This window comes from Limulus polyphemus, unplaced genomic scaffold (assembly GCF_000517525.1).
Source record: "Limulus polyphemus unplaced genomic scaffold, Limulus_polyphemus-2.1.2 Scaffold423, whole genome shotgun sequence".
Taxonomy (NCBI): domain Eukaryota; kingdom Metazoa; phylum Arthropoda; class Merostomata; order Xiphosura; family Limulidae; genus Limulus; species Limulus polyphemus.
The window spans coordinates 478,599-496,402 of record NW_013666033.1 but is presented as its reverse complement, the minus strand read 5'-3'; the positions used below and the strand labels follow the sequence as shown (position 1 = coordinate 496,402).

General features: G+C 33.7%; 1 pseudogene; it reads right to left on the bottom strand.

Annotated features, from left to right (window-relative positions):
* Nucleotides 1-17,804, bottom strand: part of LOC106458164 — an 88,972-nt pseudogene that overhangs the window by 24,026 nt on the left and 47,142 nt on the right.

Below are 17,804 nucleotides of genomic sequence, written 5' to 3'. Positions count from 1 at the left end.
CCGCACCTGACATGCACATACTTCTCCAAACCCTCCTTTCCCTAAAACTCTATACATTCTAAAAGTTTTCCCAGTCACTGGTTGGCTGCAGAGTAAAAAAAAACAGTGCCTACAATACAAATTTGAATAAGCTAACTAAAAAGATACTGTTATATCTATGAATTTTCAAATGCTGTTTTGTTGTTCTACGTATTGATTAAAATAAATGAGTAATATTGAAAATAAAAAAATAAAATAAAAGATATAACTAACAAAAACATACCTTCAAAGCATAGTACCCATTTTTTTTTGTTACTAGCCAAAATAATGATTAGCTTTTATCATTTACAGACACTTATCAAGTTCTTTTTTAAAGGGCCAAATTTCAGCTATATTTCCAGTACACAACTCAAAAAGAACAGTTCAATCACATCTTTAACAATTCTTAATGGTCAAAACTCTTGTATCTATAAAAATATATTTGAAAACAATTTTTAGGGCAATTATGATTAACAGTAAATTTGTTTTGTACTCAGTACTTTTTTTCATTATAGATTTTCCTAAATATATGGTAAAATTTGGAGCAACTTTCCAGCAGTGGATTGTAATAGATCCAATTTTTACATAAATGGGTACAATACTTATTTTCACAATATTTTTTTATACAGATAATATTCAGCTATATTTGCATTTGTATATATAGAAACAAACAATTTCTGATTAATTGATAATTAGAGACTATAAATTTTACTTGATAGTAGACCTTGCAAATTTTTGGGTAAAATTCATAGGTTAATAGACAATAGGGGCATGTCCACCAGAGTGGTGGTGGGGCAGCCCCCATTGGAGAGCTTTGACTTCCCCAAATATCTCTCACCATCTCAGATATCAGGATTTAATCTTTTGAAATTTTTAAAATTCTCCCTACATTACGACTCCCACTGGCATGAAAGTGTTAATTTTTTGAAACAATCAGGGGAGTCAGTCACACTAAGTGACTAAACTGAAAGAAGTATCTCTAACCAGATGAAAACAAGGGGACAGATTTAATAATAATTTAAAACAGCATACTACTGTGAAGCTGTGCAGAGAGAGATTTGACCACCCTTCTGCCCCCCCCCAATCTTAGAAATACAAAAAAAAACAAAAAAAAACATAAGTAATAATGATAATAATAAGAAGACTTTGCTTTTGTTGGAATATATTCTGAATAGTAAATATAGAAAAAGATAAAGAAAATTTAGTGTTTTTCAAGCTCAAAATTTATTAAAGTAGAGATGGCTTGCCAAGTTGCAAAACTTTTTAAATTTTCTTTTGTGATATTCCTTTTTTTATTGATTGAATCTTTAACTCGATGACCACTGGCTACTAACTTTCTGGATAGCCAACGCAAGTCTTGCTAAATCTCATTCCAACAATAAAACTAGTGGATGAAGTTGTTTGAAACTTCATAAGAACTTTCATAAATGCACATAGTTTAAGAAACATAAAGCCTGTTACTTTTGATAAATTGTTTTTTTTCCATTATATCTTGGAAAATTACATTAGGAAATGGTATTTATAAGAAATGATTACAATATTTATATTTGTTCTAGATTTGAACTAGTTACTTTGTATGTTTTAGTACATTATTTTATGATCTATAAAAACTTTTTATCATCCATAAAATGCAAATTTTGTCGATTTTTAATAATCACATACTCTCCTTACAGTTTCAAGTAATATAAAAGACCCGAAAATAATATTTCTAAGTAAACCTAAACAATAAACGAGTATTTTTTTATTTTTAGCTAGGATTGCACGTTTATATATGTACATAAAAACATTTTAATTTTGTTTCATAAATGTATTTTTATTTCAAGTTTATGTTTCATTGCAGGCATACTTTTGTTTATTGTGCCAAAAAAAACCATTAGGTTAGCAGCGTGAGCTTCGTGCATTTGCCGTAAACTATCATGTCTGTTGGTGGTCACCCTCGTTCAGTCCAGCACAGGCACATTTCAACATTACTGTAGATATGATAGTAAGAAAGCTTTTCGGTACTTGAATATCATTTCTTTGAACTTTCAAACAAGTTTATTTCAACATATGTCCTTGTGTGTTGTTTCACTATACAGACAAAACTAATTGCCACTACTAGTGAATATGTGTAATAGTTTACAGTACAGGTGGTTTTAATAATACTGCCTGACCCTAGTTAGATGATACATCCTGTTACAAGAGATTACCAAAGGATACAGACACTGTAAATTACAAAGAAAATTACTTTACAGCACTTAAAAGATTAGTCCTGGTCACATTCCTCTCATTATAGGCAAGATTTATGTTGGAATTCAAAACTTAAACTCGTCAGTGTATTGACACCCCAACTGTGAGGATGTATAGATTCCCCTGTATTATTGAGACAAATGTGTTTAGTCTGTTTCACAACCAACATATGAGTTTTATTGTTGTCACTTGTACACTGAGTTTTAAACCATTTGCAAAATATCAAAATAAAATTTTTATATATCATTTAGAATGTTTTAATTATAAAGCAACAACAACAGAAGTGTGGGTCTTACTACAAAATAAAGAGAGTAAGAAGGAAAAATATAAAATTTTTACATGGTACTCATACTACTAGTTGTAGTAGTAGTAGTATTAAGTACAAATCACACAAGTTTATCATTCTAAATACTACATCATATTTTTATTATAAATTAAACTAAATTATTGAACTTAAAACTACTAATTTGAATGCAAAAGAATATAGCAAATCACAAACTCTTTTAGTTCAAAGTGCTAAGCCTAATTCACATAAAGACCATGCACTTGGCACTCGATTGATCTTAACCCTAGCATTCATGGATCAACTTCTTTCCTAAAAATATATCTATTTTGAGTTAATTTTTCAATATAATGATTAATGTAAATAGATATACGATACAGCACGATTTAAGCTACTGTAGAAAAATAATAGAAGTCACATACATCCCATGCAGTTTTTTCCAGAAGCAAATTTTCTAAGGCTTATAATAAAAGTACTATTGACTAATATTAAATATAACCTCTACATAAGATGGCAGTTACAATCATAAGCACCCTTCACATTGATACTATAAAATCCAGAGAACAAAGTTTCATCATATGCTTTGATTATCATCATATGATTTGTCAAACGTGAAATACAGTGATTCGAATAACATGGTACTGAAATTGACACCTTCAACTAGGATTGGCTAAAAGTTAACATGCCCAGATGCTGTTTTATAAAGAAAACAGACTAGAAAAAGGTTTAGATACCAATCATAGATGGAAGGACCAGTGCTAAAGTGCAAGGAAAATTTTTTTTTAAAATGTTGAAAAACATTTTTCTTGGAGGGTGCTTATTTATAGTCTCAAATGTATTTTAGGATTGTTTTGTATCAAATTTCTCTTTAAACTTCATTAAATAATACAATTTTGTACAAATAATTGAATGTTATGCTACTATTTACAAAAATAAAATCTGAAATCCAATAAAAGATATTATCTATAATTTTTTGAATTCACAAATGTGATTTTGCCCTCATGATAAGACAAAAGGGGTTAAATATTACCCACTAAAAACAGAGCTTTTGTTAGAAATATCTCTAAAATGACTCCATATTCATTTATGTTTTGTCGTAACTGTAAACTGTGCATAACAGACAGAGTTAAAATGCTTGGAGAAACTTAACATTAAGTACTCTTATAGAAAATAAAAAAATTATAACAATTTATAAATTTTCTCTATTTTAATTTTACTCCTAAAGTGTGTTTCTAATTTTCAACAATAGTTTTTTCTTTGAAGTGGTCATGTAAAAACTATAAATCAAAATCAACCTCACCTTGCCTCCGAAATGTCAATGTTATAGAACCAATAGCAATCAGACAACCTCACCTTGCTTTAAACATGTCGGTGTTATAGAACCAAAAACTGTGTACAATATAATAGATTATGAATGCCTAACTTTGTTGGAAAGTGGAAGTAGGGGGCAAAAAACAAACAAACTAAATCAATTTAACATGACTGTTAATAGTTCAGTATGTAAACTAACCAGAAAAAGTTTGAGGCTATGTGCCTCTTCTGTCTTACGTGTTAGATGCCTACGTAATAGATGAATAAAATGTAAATTATACCTTCAATATTATATAATTAGATGCTTTGCCTTGTAGATATGCATATTAAAACCACACACAAACTGCTTTATCCATAATTATGGTTGTATTTCAATAATACATTAAGAAAACAATATACTGAAATGTTATTTTGTCTTACACAGAAAAATATTTAAACGATACAACAACATATTTTGGCTTTTAGCATCCTAAACTGACAATGAATTTGGTAATGGCAAATTCTTTAATTTAAATATCTTACTGACCTTTCTAGCCATTTCCATTGAAGATATCGATGAAAATACATGCTATTTTCAAACTCGTGAAATGGTGCTCCAGCTAAAAAGTCTTTCACTGTTCTACAAGTACAAGATAGTTGGTAGCTGTGAATATTTTTTATCTTTAGAATTTATAATGGTTCATAAATACTGGGTCTTTCTTCATGGGAGGATAAAAAAAAACTGTATAGTTCATTTTTACTTTAAAAAAAAGGGGGAAAATTTTTGTAATACTTAATCCACTATCTACATGTGTGAATAGCATGATGATTTAGTTATAAAATCTAATCACAAATCTAAAGCACTCAGCAAAGTCTGACTCAAAGGTAATATCAACATTCTTATAGGATTATGAATTTTACAAATCATAAAAAAAAAGGCATTTAATTTTACATAGTACTTGGAGTTATCTCAACATACTCCATTTTAATTCATTTCTTTTACTGTCTTATTGGATTGCTTTTGTTTTTTCCTAAAAATTAGCTAACACAATTAAGCACACACAAATAGGTATAGTACTGTTAGCTGATACTACACAGTGAATATGTTGAAAAATAACTCTCCAAGTGTATTATAAACAACAATAACAAAAAACAGTCAAGTTTATTATTTTCTATCTTTCAATCTGTGCAGCACTGATAACTAAGAGTTAACACAATCTGAAAGCTTTTTACTGATACTCACAGCCATTAATTCACTTATTTGATATCAGCCTCCATATATTTATATTGTATTGAAATACATACAAAATAAATGAATGGTTAAAATTCCAAGAACTTTTAAAGTTTAATTATAACTTTTACCTAGTGATGATTCAATAGTATTAATTGAAATTGTAATAACTAAAATCAGAACTTGCCTACTGTAAAAGTTGCTGTTATTGTATTTTTGAATTAATTATTCAGTTCAGTAGGTTCTTTACTAAAAATTAACTTTTAAAGTTTGTAATTATGATGAAAATTTATGTGAAGAAAAAAAAATATCTACTGTCTTTTCCCCTCTAAAAACACACACCATTTTTTTATATATCTTATTATGCCATCTTGCTGTTAACAAACTAAAGAATAACAAAGTTTAAAAACTTTTATTCCATGAATAGTACAAATACAAGTCTATTTCTTATTATGTAAAAAAAAAAAACTTTTTGAGGCATGCCTCAAATAAATCACAATTAGTTGCTTACTGTTTGAACATTCTATGCAAAAAACTGTAATTTCAAGGTTTGTGACCCCCAGAGGGTCAGTGAGAAGTTTCCAGACTTACAATGTTAAAATCTGAAGTTCAATTCTCCCATGGTGAACAGAGCACAGACAGCCTATTATGTAACTTTGCAATAAAACAAACAAATATGCCAATGACTGTATATGAGTTGCATGATTAATGAAACATTATAACAAAATGAGTAACCAAATTTTAAAATTCATATTAACTGCTTTAATTCCAAATATGAGTATAAAAATCTACTAGCCAGGGAAGCTGGACATAAAATTTAAAAAGCATGTAACATTTTGTTGCAAGTGTAATAACATTTGTTTCCTGAATTATACAAAAATGTACTTGAGAACTCTCTGTGCTAACAGTCCTTGATTCTAAAGTGATGGGCTAGAAGTAAAGCAGTTCATCAAAATCACCCACCACCAACTCTTGGGTTGCTCTTGTCAGATCAAATAGTGTGATTTAACTGTCACTTTTATAATCCAATGGCCCCAATGTGTATAGTTTTCTTTATTGGCAATAACAGAATGCAAACAACACAATCTCAGATCCACAGTCCAGAATACTAACCACTAGGCCACACTCAGCCTAATATAATTGAAACAACAATTTTTTGCACTTCCTGAAATAAAAGTTATTTCAATTTCAAAAATTTTAATTACTTCTATTCTTATTAATAAAAACCCATTTTAATGATTAGCAATACAAAACACCTCTTATTAACTTCACTTGAATATTGAATAAAAATCATATAATTGTTCTAGCATTCTTTTCAAACAGTTATATAACTAGAAACACTGAAGACTTCTATTACTGAAAAATGCACAGCTTGAGTCAAAATGTTCAAATACACTACCTTGTACATTCAACAAATATTTCTTTATTAGCTGTTTGAAGGTTTGCCTTGCACCTTTCTATTAGGTCTTCATTAGCTACCTCCACATAATCACTGGACTGGAAGAAATATCACAAAATAATCTTTCTGAAAATACATAACTTAAAATCCCTAACAAATAATTATCATACATATTTCAAGAATGAATACACTGATTACTGCAGTAAAATTTTACACTTAATACTCATTTACAAACTTTAAGATAAGCTGTTACTACATTTGTTTGAATTTATTGAAAGTACAAAGATAACTGATATTTAAGTTTTACACAAAACATATTACAATTGATAATGCCCTGCTCCTGGAACTATTTTCTCCAACACTGACTGCACTAATGCCCATCAGTTTTCTGTGTAATATAAGCAAGGGATGGTGAGGGGAATCTTAGACCGCATACTGCTGAACTTTCCACAGACCCAACAATTTACACAAACATTAGCTTAAAAAATAAAATTTAAGCAAACCAAGGGTAAAAAGTTCTGATGGTTCTACACTAGAGAATGTGATAGGTAAGTGGTCAAATAGGGTCACTGTGAGCCCAGGTTCCTCAGCCATTGTTTGCCTTAAAACAGTAATTAATTTAGGTATTTGGCTGGAAGCTTGATGTCTTTTGTCAGCATCAAATTCTTGAACATTATCATCTTATTAATGGTAATAAGAAATGTGTTTACCTCAACTGAAATGACTTTTTTGGGTTTGAGGGTTCTCTTTTATAACCCAGCCTTCACTTTCAAGATGAGGGCATTCCTCTGGATTGACTTGGGTGTAGGTTTGAACCTTTGCTTTTTTTGGTCTAAACACTCTGATGTTAGAGTTTTTCCATTCCTGCAAAGAATACAGATAGCCTCCTACTTTGCAAAATAATATAATTTCTCTATACTGTTAAGAATTTTGCTATACCAACATCCTTTCTTGGGTAGTAGAGAACTTTATCATGTGTTAGCTCCCTCCTGCAAATTTTTTGAAATGTATATTTTCTTTCAGTTCAATTTGGACGCAGATTGTCATTTAAGTAAAAAAACTCAACTTTCCTTTATCTAGTCTACACAAGACATGTATGTACTAACTAGCAATTAACCATATTTTCATACAAGAAAGATTGCTCATGATGTTTGGAAATACATAGCTGCCTTTTCTGCGAGCTAATCAGATAATCACCAGGGGCTGCCAAGCTCTTACACTTGGATTATAATGTTGTGAACTTGCAAGATAGCACCTTTTATTTTATCTTTTTATGGTTATGGTTGTGTTTATCATTCATTTATTATTTCCTTTTATCGTTTAGATTATCGATGAATTTTTAGTTATCTCCATACCCACAATAGCTTGATCCCTCGTGCATCTGCCTATGAGAGTTGAATGTCACCAGCTTTGAAATAACTCCCACCTAAAAATCACACGTTTAATGTGAATTGCACTACTACATGATGACATCATCACATGACAAGCCTTCTACCAATAGCAGGGTGACACAACCTCCTTGTGCAGTAACTCCCCCTAACCACTTGTCCTCAAAATAACTTCAATTTTAGACAAAGCAAGAAGAAAGTGCACCAGAAGTAGGGAGGGTAGGTGGAAAGGTGTGCAAAGTCTATCAGAAATACATTTTCAGGTAAGGAAAATGGTAACTTTTGAGGTGATATGTAACCCAAAATGAAATGGTGGAGTTGCCAGTGCAAACATTTAACTGAGATGAGCTCCCTTCTAAAAAATTCCCAAAGAGAAAGCCCATGGAGTGTGACACTCAATGGCTGGGGCACCCCATGGGAGACATCATCTCATCTTAACCACGGTATACTTTTTGCCAGAAGGTAAGGTAGGGGGAGGCAAAAGAACCCCAAGTGTCACAGGGATGGGTAGAAGTTTTGTATGACCAACCAAGCACTTGCACAAAAGTGGTTTGTGAGCCAAGAAGTGTAGTATGGTTAAGGTGCAAACAGACCATACCGTGTGTCTGACATGAAATCAACTGGACAGACAAAGATGGATTTGACAAACTCATCCTGTTTCAGGAGGAGGGCACACTAGCTGTTTGAGGGGTGAGCTGCATTACACAAACAGTGCTGCCACCACCACCTCACTTCCACTATATTGTGCTGTACACAATCAGTAAGGAACTTTTCTAGGTCTGCCACCCTAGCAACTAGAAAGAGTGCGTGGGAAGGATCTTCTGTGCTCCACTTGAAGAAGGGGAGAATTTATGTTGGGAGACCTGGAGAAGAGCTAAGATCCCCAACGAATGTATGCTAGAAAGGCCTTTTACTGGAGAAAGTGCAAAACTCCATTTTTAAAAGCCAGAAAGCACAAACCAAGAAAGTAGCCAGTTACTTCCTTTGTGCTGACTTCCTCCATGATAGTGCATGGAATGGTATGGACCAGGAAATTGAGTAATTTTGATATCACAAGGATACTTCTGATGGTCCTACAGAACACCTCATCTCAACAGTGGGCACTTGTATAGCCAAAGCAGATGGGTTGAGCACCTTCTGTTACCCCTGACCTGATGTGGATTTTGGGAAATAAGAATACCCTTGGAGGCAACACCAGCCACCTGGAGAAGGGTGATGAAAAAGAAAATGTACTTACTTTCTCAAAGACGGTGTGCAGATTAAAAAATAGCAAATGGAGGGAGCCAAAATCCCACAGAAGACAAAACAGCCAAATGATCAAAATAATGGGAGACAAACATGTCTGAATTTGTCCATATACAAGCCTGAAAGATCTCCTGTGAAGGTCGGCAAAAATGAGATGCAAGAGAATAAGACATGTGATGAATTTGATGAGATAAAATGTGAAAATGCCTGCGAGCATCAATATTCAGGCAAGAATACACCAATCAGAGGAGTTGGCAGACTCATCTTGTAAGGGTAGGAGGTGAGAAGTTCCTAAATAAAGAAGAATCCCAAGGCAAAAACGAATGATGATGGGATTCCCAAAATAGAGACGTTCATGCCAAATTATTATGCACAGCTTGAAACGGAAACAGAAAAAAGAGCTTGGTCAGAATGAGCATAGAGATGAAAGAAAGAAGGGAGGGAGAGAGGAGAAAAAGAATGAACATATTTCCGAGCTGCTGAAGTCTAAGGAAAAAAAACCTGTTCTGGTTGGAGGAGTAAATAAATACAATAAGAGAGCATGAAGCATTGATGGCATTTATGTTTTAATGACAGTGATCACAGGTGAAAAGAAGGATGAAGTATGTTTTCATAGAAACATGGTAAAAAGAATAAGAAGCCAATGGCTAAAACAGAGCATGTGTGAGAGAGAGTGTAAAATATCATTAAAGTCTTAGTTAAGTATGGGAGTTAGAAGAGGTAGATTAACAAAGTGGAGTGGAGGAGGGAAGAATATATCTGGCAGTAATAAAAAAAGCAAAATGTAGTTCACAGAGCCACCAAATAACCAGCTATAATGGAGACTGACAATCCATGGTTGAACAATCATGTAAAAAAGGCCAAAAGGTGGACCACAGTGGGATGGCTCAACGGGAAAGAGTGGTCAAAAAATTTGTACCTTCCATTAATAGACAGACAAAGTTGAAGGACAATAGGAATGGGATAAGAAGGCTACCTAATCAGACAAATCCTACATGTGAAGATGATGGGACAACACCCCTGGATGAAAAAAATAGACATGAGGTTGGAGCAAGAGGGAGAGAGAGTGGGACAGAAGAAGAGGAGGCCTGGATACCAATTGTTGAAACAGAGGAAATCAGGGTTGTGCAAGCCAAAATGGTGTCACCAATAGGAGTATTGCAGATCAAGGCAAAAATACAAAGGAGGAGATGAAGAGGACAGGCATACAGAGAATAGTGAGACCAGTTCTGGCTGAGAGTATCAACTGCCTGAGCCAAAGGATGAGGAATTGGGGACCATAAAAGTGGAATTTTGGTGTTGAGAGGAATGACAAAGGTGTTGATGAAGGGTTTACCCAATTGAAAGTAAACCCAATGAACAATTTGAGAGTGGGTAAAATGCAGGCCAGCTGAGAGAGTTGATCCTCCACCACATTCAAAGTTCTTGGCACAGGACAGACTATAATATGAGTTCAATATAAATTAGCCCAAGGTATCTAGTCAAAAGTGTGTTCAGAGATGCACCCCAGCCCAACAGAGAAGTAACTGTGAAAAGATGGAGATCTCTTCCAGCAGTTGGAAGGGGATGCCCACTGTGGTATTGGCACAGTCGAGCTACTAAGACAAATTCTTAAAAAGAGGAGAGGGGAGGCTCACAATCGAGGAGAAAGAATCGTAAAAAAGGTCCCACAATGCAGACTGGAGGAGGCACATGTGTGTGTGTGTGTGACCTAAAGGAATGAGTGGTTCTAGTGAAGCCAGAGTCCCCAAGAGCAAAAGAACTTTGTATGGAGGGAATATATGAGAAGCAGAAATCTTGGTGACAAAACATTCCATTGCTCACAGGTGAAGTAGTGAAGGCTGAGCTCAATTGAGTTGAAGAACATGTCCAGCTGTACCAAATATTGGGTAGGCATGAGAAAAGACTTGGAATCCTTGACTAGCCAGCTCAACCGAGCAGTCTCTTGCAGAGGAATGTAGGTGTGAAAGGAGTCCTCCATGTACTAATTGATTCTCAGCCCCAATCTGTGAATATAGTGGGCAAATGCCCCTGGCTCAATTGAAGATGTAAGAAGCAGACACAATGACAAAGGGAAAAGCACATAACTAAAAGATTCAATTCCAATAGATGAAATAGAGAAAATGTCTGGAGGATGGGGCAATTGGGATGTGTAAAGAGCATCCAATACATCAATCTTGATCCTCCACAGAAAAAGACCACTGTAGAGAAAAAAGAGATACCTTATCCAGAACAATTGGGAACCAGTTGAGAGACAATAGGTCAGTAATTAGATGCCAGTCCCCAGTCTTCTTGGAGACCAATAAGACATGAGAGTAATATCCGCAGTAGGGGTAAATGCTCTTTCAATGGTGTTCTTGGCCAAGAAATCTGAGACTGCATCCTCAAGACATTGAAGATAAAGAGGGTCAGAGGAAAGGAAACAGGAAAAGGATGGAGAGGAGGAAGAGAAGTGAGGAGATGGGCAGGAAGTGAGAACCTGAAGAACTTATCTGTTGGCCAAAAAATGGAGACCAAAGACTGGCAAGTTGAGACAAGTGGTCACACACACTGTGCCAGACTCAGAAGGATAGTCACAGATGAGACAAGCAATGACCCTGACGTCATGAAGTGGAAGGATGGGAAGAAGAAGATTGGGAAGCAGGAATGGGAATAGGCGACATGGATGAACAGATATAGAAACAGGAACAGAAGGGTGAGATTGAAAAGCAAGAGAAACCAGGGAAGGCAATGAAGACCGAGACTGGACCATCTAGATTCATGTTTCCAGATCATCAGGAACACCACTGAAGACTTCCAGACAAAGAAAAGGAGCTCAAAAAAGGTCACAGAGATGAGTGAGGCAGGCAAACATTAGTTAGGAGAGTATCCTGACACAACAAGTTCCAACAGCAGAGGAACCAAGTAAAGAGAGGTGGAGCAGAAGTAGAAGAGGCAAATGTGGTGAAAAGAAAACAAACCTCTCCAGAAAACCCTGCAGAAGACTGGAAGTTAAGAAAGAGAAATGAAGAATGGCTGTGAGCCAGGACAAAAGAGTCAAGAAGGTAATGAGGATGAGACATGTGAGTACAGATGTGCAGTTGTTCAAAAAATGAGTCTGCATGAACCTTAATATCTGGTGAAGGAGGAAAAACAAAGTAATCTTGAATATGGAATTCAAGACACAGGAGAAAGAAAAGAACATACGTGCAAAATCACATCAAGAAAGCAATTACAAAGGTGAGGATTTTATTCCACTCATAAAGCAGTACTTAGAGCAAACCCTGGTGGGGAAAACAGCAGGTCAAAATCATTTTAATCCTGGTCATGTTCAAACTGAGAATCAATGTCAGCTGAATGGATGAGAGGAGGTGGTCCTGTATGCATGAGGGAACCCACAACTTATTCCTCCACAGACAACAAGCCTCTATTAAGCCATAGGTCCCATGTTAGTAAAATCATAACCTTCGCAAGATGAAATAGAAGTTACCATAGTAATTCATAATGAGTAACCCCTATTTTTTTTTTTTTCCTTTAGGAAAGAAAAAAAACACTTAAACTTTAATTAAAAATTAAGTTTCAGAGACTATCACAAACCTCTTGTAATTAATTAACAATTTTAAAAACATGCCCATTCAAGACAATGCTGAGGAAAAGAATGAAGTTATTTTGAGTGTAAGTGTTTAGGGGGAGTTACTGAGCAAGGAGGATGTGTTGCCCTCCTACTGGTGGAAGGCTATTGTCACATGATGATGTCATTATGCACTAGTGCAGTTCATGTTAAAACATGATTTTTAGGTGGGAAGTAACTCAAGGCCAGTGACAAGCAAATCTCATAGTTAGATGCATAAGATATCAAGCTATTCAGACAGCAGAGGTGAGGAATCATCTCAGAAGTTAACTTTGAGGTTTGTTTCTTATATGGATATTTAATGTACCTTACAGGGGTGGACCATACTAAACTGATAAGGTAAATCTGTTAAAGTTTTTGCATTCATCTTTTATCAGTTCAGTACACTCACCACAAGCACATGTTCTTGAGCTTTATATTGTGTCCGTTACTTTGATTGTTTTCTGAATCAAGATTACTGTTGTGAACCTACTGTGTTTTGACTCTTTCTCTAGCATGATATTCTCTGAAACTCCAGTTAATGGGCCTATGAGTGCGACATTAGGAAAATGACTAAGTATTTTTTTCATTATACATTGTAAATAATAGGCAATTCATACAAGAATATGCATATTTTATGAAATATCAGATTTTTTTAGATAATGTGCTAAACAAGGAGACATACACAGACAAATATTCATCTATGAATATTGAATATTATCTTACTATAAATGTTAGAAACATTTTACAGTACTTTCTGTTAAGCTTGCAACCCTTGAACTTCTTCACACTCAGCTGAAAACACATAATTCTGAACACTTCATTAGCAAATTGTGCTTACCTCTGAAGTGAGGTATTTTGAGAAGACAACTTGAGCAACTTCTTGTCGATATTCATCTAAAGTCACTTCATAACTTGACTGAAATTCATATGGAAAAGTAAATTACTTTAACATGGTACTAATTTTAAAAAAATCACTAATATTACTCATATAAAAAAATAATCTACTAAAATTTCAAATATTTTTTTGTTAAATCCTCAAAATACTGACATATTTTGATACTGTTCATTACCACATTACTAATTTTGTATATGAATATTTTATCAGGGACCCTATTCCAAACATATTCAGGGACCCACAAGCAAACTGGTGTATAATTTGTTTAGAAAAATTAATTCATAAAAAAGGGACTTCATTGATAATTCTTGGGTTAATGTAGTTCAAATGTTTTGAATTATTAGTGGTTCTTACACAACTTCCATTACTTAAAGAAAGAATAATAGTCACTTCTAAAACAGAAATGAAAACAAAAATTTTTCTCTAGAAATAATAGTTTTTTGTAGTCATTTCTTAGTATTTTCTTTTCCCCTTTTAAGAACATCAGAAATTCTACTTATTTTTATATTACAACACAAAGTCATCCTTATGCTTTCAAGTAAACATATCTTTAATGATCAAAACCCAAAGTTCTTAAAGTCTATCATACATATTTTGTTACTACATTATAATATAGTTCTGTACAGATAAATAAATAAATAAATAAGCTACAAGTATTTCCAGTCTTCAACTGGTAACTAATGTAATACTAGAATAACCACTTAAGAACTTCTGGGCATTCTATAAAACATGCAGCACCGTTATGATAATCTTTGTTAATCTTAGACTTATGTGCATTAATAAACATACGTCAAGGGTCTTACAGTTTATTTTTCCTTTTTCCACTTTACAGTAATATTTTATACAACTTACTGCACATTATCTTTGGTAATGAACTATATTTATAACCTCTGAAACAAAAGTCACCATAAACTCAGAGCAATGTCTTATTGGCAATTACACCCAATGATTCTAATATTCTCTGCCATACTAAAATATTTCTCTTCATACTTTCATATTCACAACAATAAACATTTCTCCAGAGCCATGCATAAATGTCTAAAAATGATGATGGCTTCACATTTAAAAAGGTGTACAATATAAGGGCTACCAACTCACCACTGCATCTAAATAGTTGTTACATTTACTATAAAGAGGTTTGGTTTCACAATACTGTCTAAAAAGAAGGCGTCCTATTGGCTGTTGTTCCACAACATAACCATAATAAGCATCTGGAAGATAAATAAAAAACAGAAATGAAAGCAAAGTTAGAAAGGAAAATATTGTTTTTAAAATCATTTCTGTGTATTTCCTTTTCATCTTTTGAGAACATCAGAATGTTGTACTATATTTCATACATGGGTTTTAAAAATGCATGATTATAACCTATGAACAAAAAGTTAGCAAGGCTTACAATATGGATTACCAACTCAGTTTCTAACATCTGTTGCCACACTACCATGCGTTTTATAATGTTATGAGAGTTAATAGATATAAATGATAAAGAACAACAAAATTTGATTGACAGCATTAAGTACAGGAGTGTAATGCAAAACACACTGCAATTAACTAATCTATGAAAACACATTAGACCTTCTGAAAACATCCAGGTAACAAAATTACAAAATGTTAACTCCTAACAGCAACCTTGTCTTAACCAAGTTAAAGAATCATTATAATGTATCTATGAGTTGAGGTATTGCTTCTCCTTTGTTAATTTTTAATGTAAATAAGGCCCTCTAAGCAGCCAAGAAACTTTTTCTCACTTATTTGTCAGAAGAGGATACAATATTTTTTAATTACTACTCCTCTCTTAACATATTATATGCTTTGAGATCACTTTAAGTACCAAAACTTTATGGTATTCTCAAACATACTTATTTTCAAAGGCATTGCTAAGCACTGGCACACAAGGCCCATGCCTCAATTCTATTTGACAGTGCCTCAAATCCCTAATTGGTGTCTTGAAAAATGAACAATATCATACTCAAACACTAAAAATTACCATGCTTATGGGCCTGAGCCCCAAATCTTTTAAGTACCTAGTGATGCCTCTGCTTATTTCCCTTTCAGAATAATCGTAGGAGCTGCAGAATAACAGGAGGTTTTGACAGAAAATGTATTTCAGAATCAATTTCAATTCCTTTAATCTCACTAACTTTGAAACCAAAAGAAAAAAGACTGGATGCAATGTAGAACAAACTGAAACACTATTTCAGTCAAACACAGAGTTATTTTGTGGTGCCTTTACTAGAGAGCTCTCATTGTGTTTAAAACAAATCAATATATATAAATATACACACACAATAATAATAATAATCTTGAATCATTCTGTTCTAAGCTGAGAAAACAAACTATTAAATAATAAAAACAACAACAACACCATTCTTCTACGAATGAAGTGTTATCCACATTGCTAACAAAAATTTATGGCTAAATAAAAAAGCTATGTAGGTCTGGCTACTGAACATGAAAAAAATAAGGAAACAAGATGGGGATGGAAGTGGACATGTCACCTGATTGGCTAATGATCACATAGCAGACTAAGTTGTCTCAACTTTACATGGAGAATAAAATCCTTACATTACTGGCTTTTCCACTTTGTCTATCGAAAGCTTGGTGTTTGAATAGAATCTCTGCTTTCATCACTATACTTTTCCTTTATCTAGCTTAAGAATACTACTTTTATGACTATTTTACAATAGAGTAACATTTTATGACAGAAAATTCTGGTTCTATATGTTCTGTCAGTGAGGGAGCCAGTACCATAGAGAATTTATTCTCCATGTAAAGTCGAAACAGCTTAGCCTGCTATGTGATCATTAGCTGATCAAGTAATATGCCCACATCCACCCCTATCTTGTTTGTGTCCTTTTTTCAAGTTCAGTAGCCAGCCCTAAATAGTTTTTATTTAGTGATAACTTTTCCTAATATTTGTTTGTTTACTTTATTTTAATAAGATGGCATAAATGGGTTACTTGGTTATTCTAAAGCTTTATAAATTTTGCATACAATAATAATAATAAAACAGGTAGTCAAAGATTGTGAAGACTGTTTTGCTCTGTCAAATGATGATAAAATTATAATTACTACTAGAACTAGGTAGGTGCTAGGCCTATTGAAGAAAGATGATGAGTGAAAATAAGAAATCTTCGTTTTGGCTATTCGCTGGTTTTCGACTTTGGGATGCTCTGGATAACTAAAAAGCAGCATATACACTGCAGATAGAGTGACTATGTCAGGTAGCTCTTCACATCTAGTTTATGACGACCTGTAGAGAAAAAAATCCAAATGACTTTTGTATTGCTTCAATATGGACAATCGTACCATTCCTACATAGAGTGCTAGCGCACTCTCCAATGATCACTCTCATTTCAATACGAGGGATATTGTATCCTTGAGGTATCACTTGACTTGGCAGTAAAAAATATTATTTTAATGTATTCCCTTTCCGTTTTAGTGCAGTAAAATTGGAGTTTGAAAACAATGTAGTGGCTATTACAGAACAAGATAGGCAGAATAATTCGAAACTTAAACTTCAGAAGAAAACGACTGAAATGTAAGAATTGTTGTGGTCAGGTGACATTTCTACAAGCTCATATGTATATAGCTTGTAGAAAATGTATCCCTTTTATTGAGTCTTGCACTTGACCTACATTTAGCTATATTCCCTACTGTCATCACTACCATGACAACAGCTCTCAGTTAACTTGGAATCCAATAGGAAAGAAATTGGTGGTGGTGGTGTGCATGGTTCATACTGCATTGCTCAGATCAATTTCAAGTACTTTTAAAGTTTCCAACACAAACAACCGAAACGGGTGAGCCATTGCACAGATGCTAACCTCAATCTTCTAACCATTGAAATTCATTAACAACAACATCTCATTTCCCATTAGATTCCTTTAAGAAACAAGCTTAGTACAGGCTTTAGGCAACTATGAAATGATACTGCTCAGATGTTACTTCTCGGCACCAGCTATACACTCACAGTTTGAATCTTCATGCATTTGAACTGCACCTTGTACTGTAACAATGTTACAAAAATATTTAGTAAACTATTATAATAAAAACACATTAATTTGGACAATTGAAAATATTCAATCACAACCAAGTAGAACACATGTACCACGTTTTCATTTGGTATGAAACCCGCTGCTATTTGAGAATTTCACCTGCTCATAAATACTTTGATTCAATCCAATCAAAATATACACCTGGAAAAAAGTTAAGCACCCCAAATATTTTTCAGGAT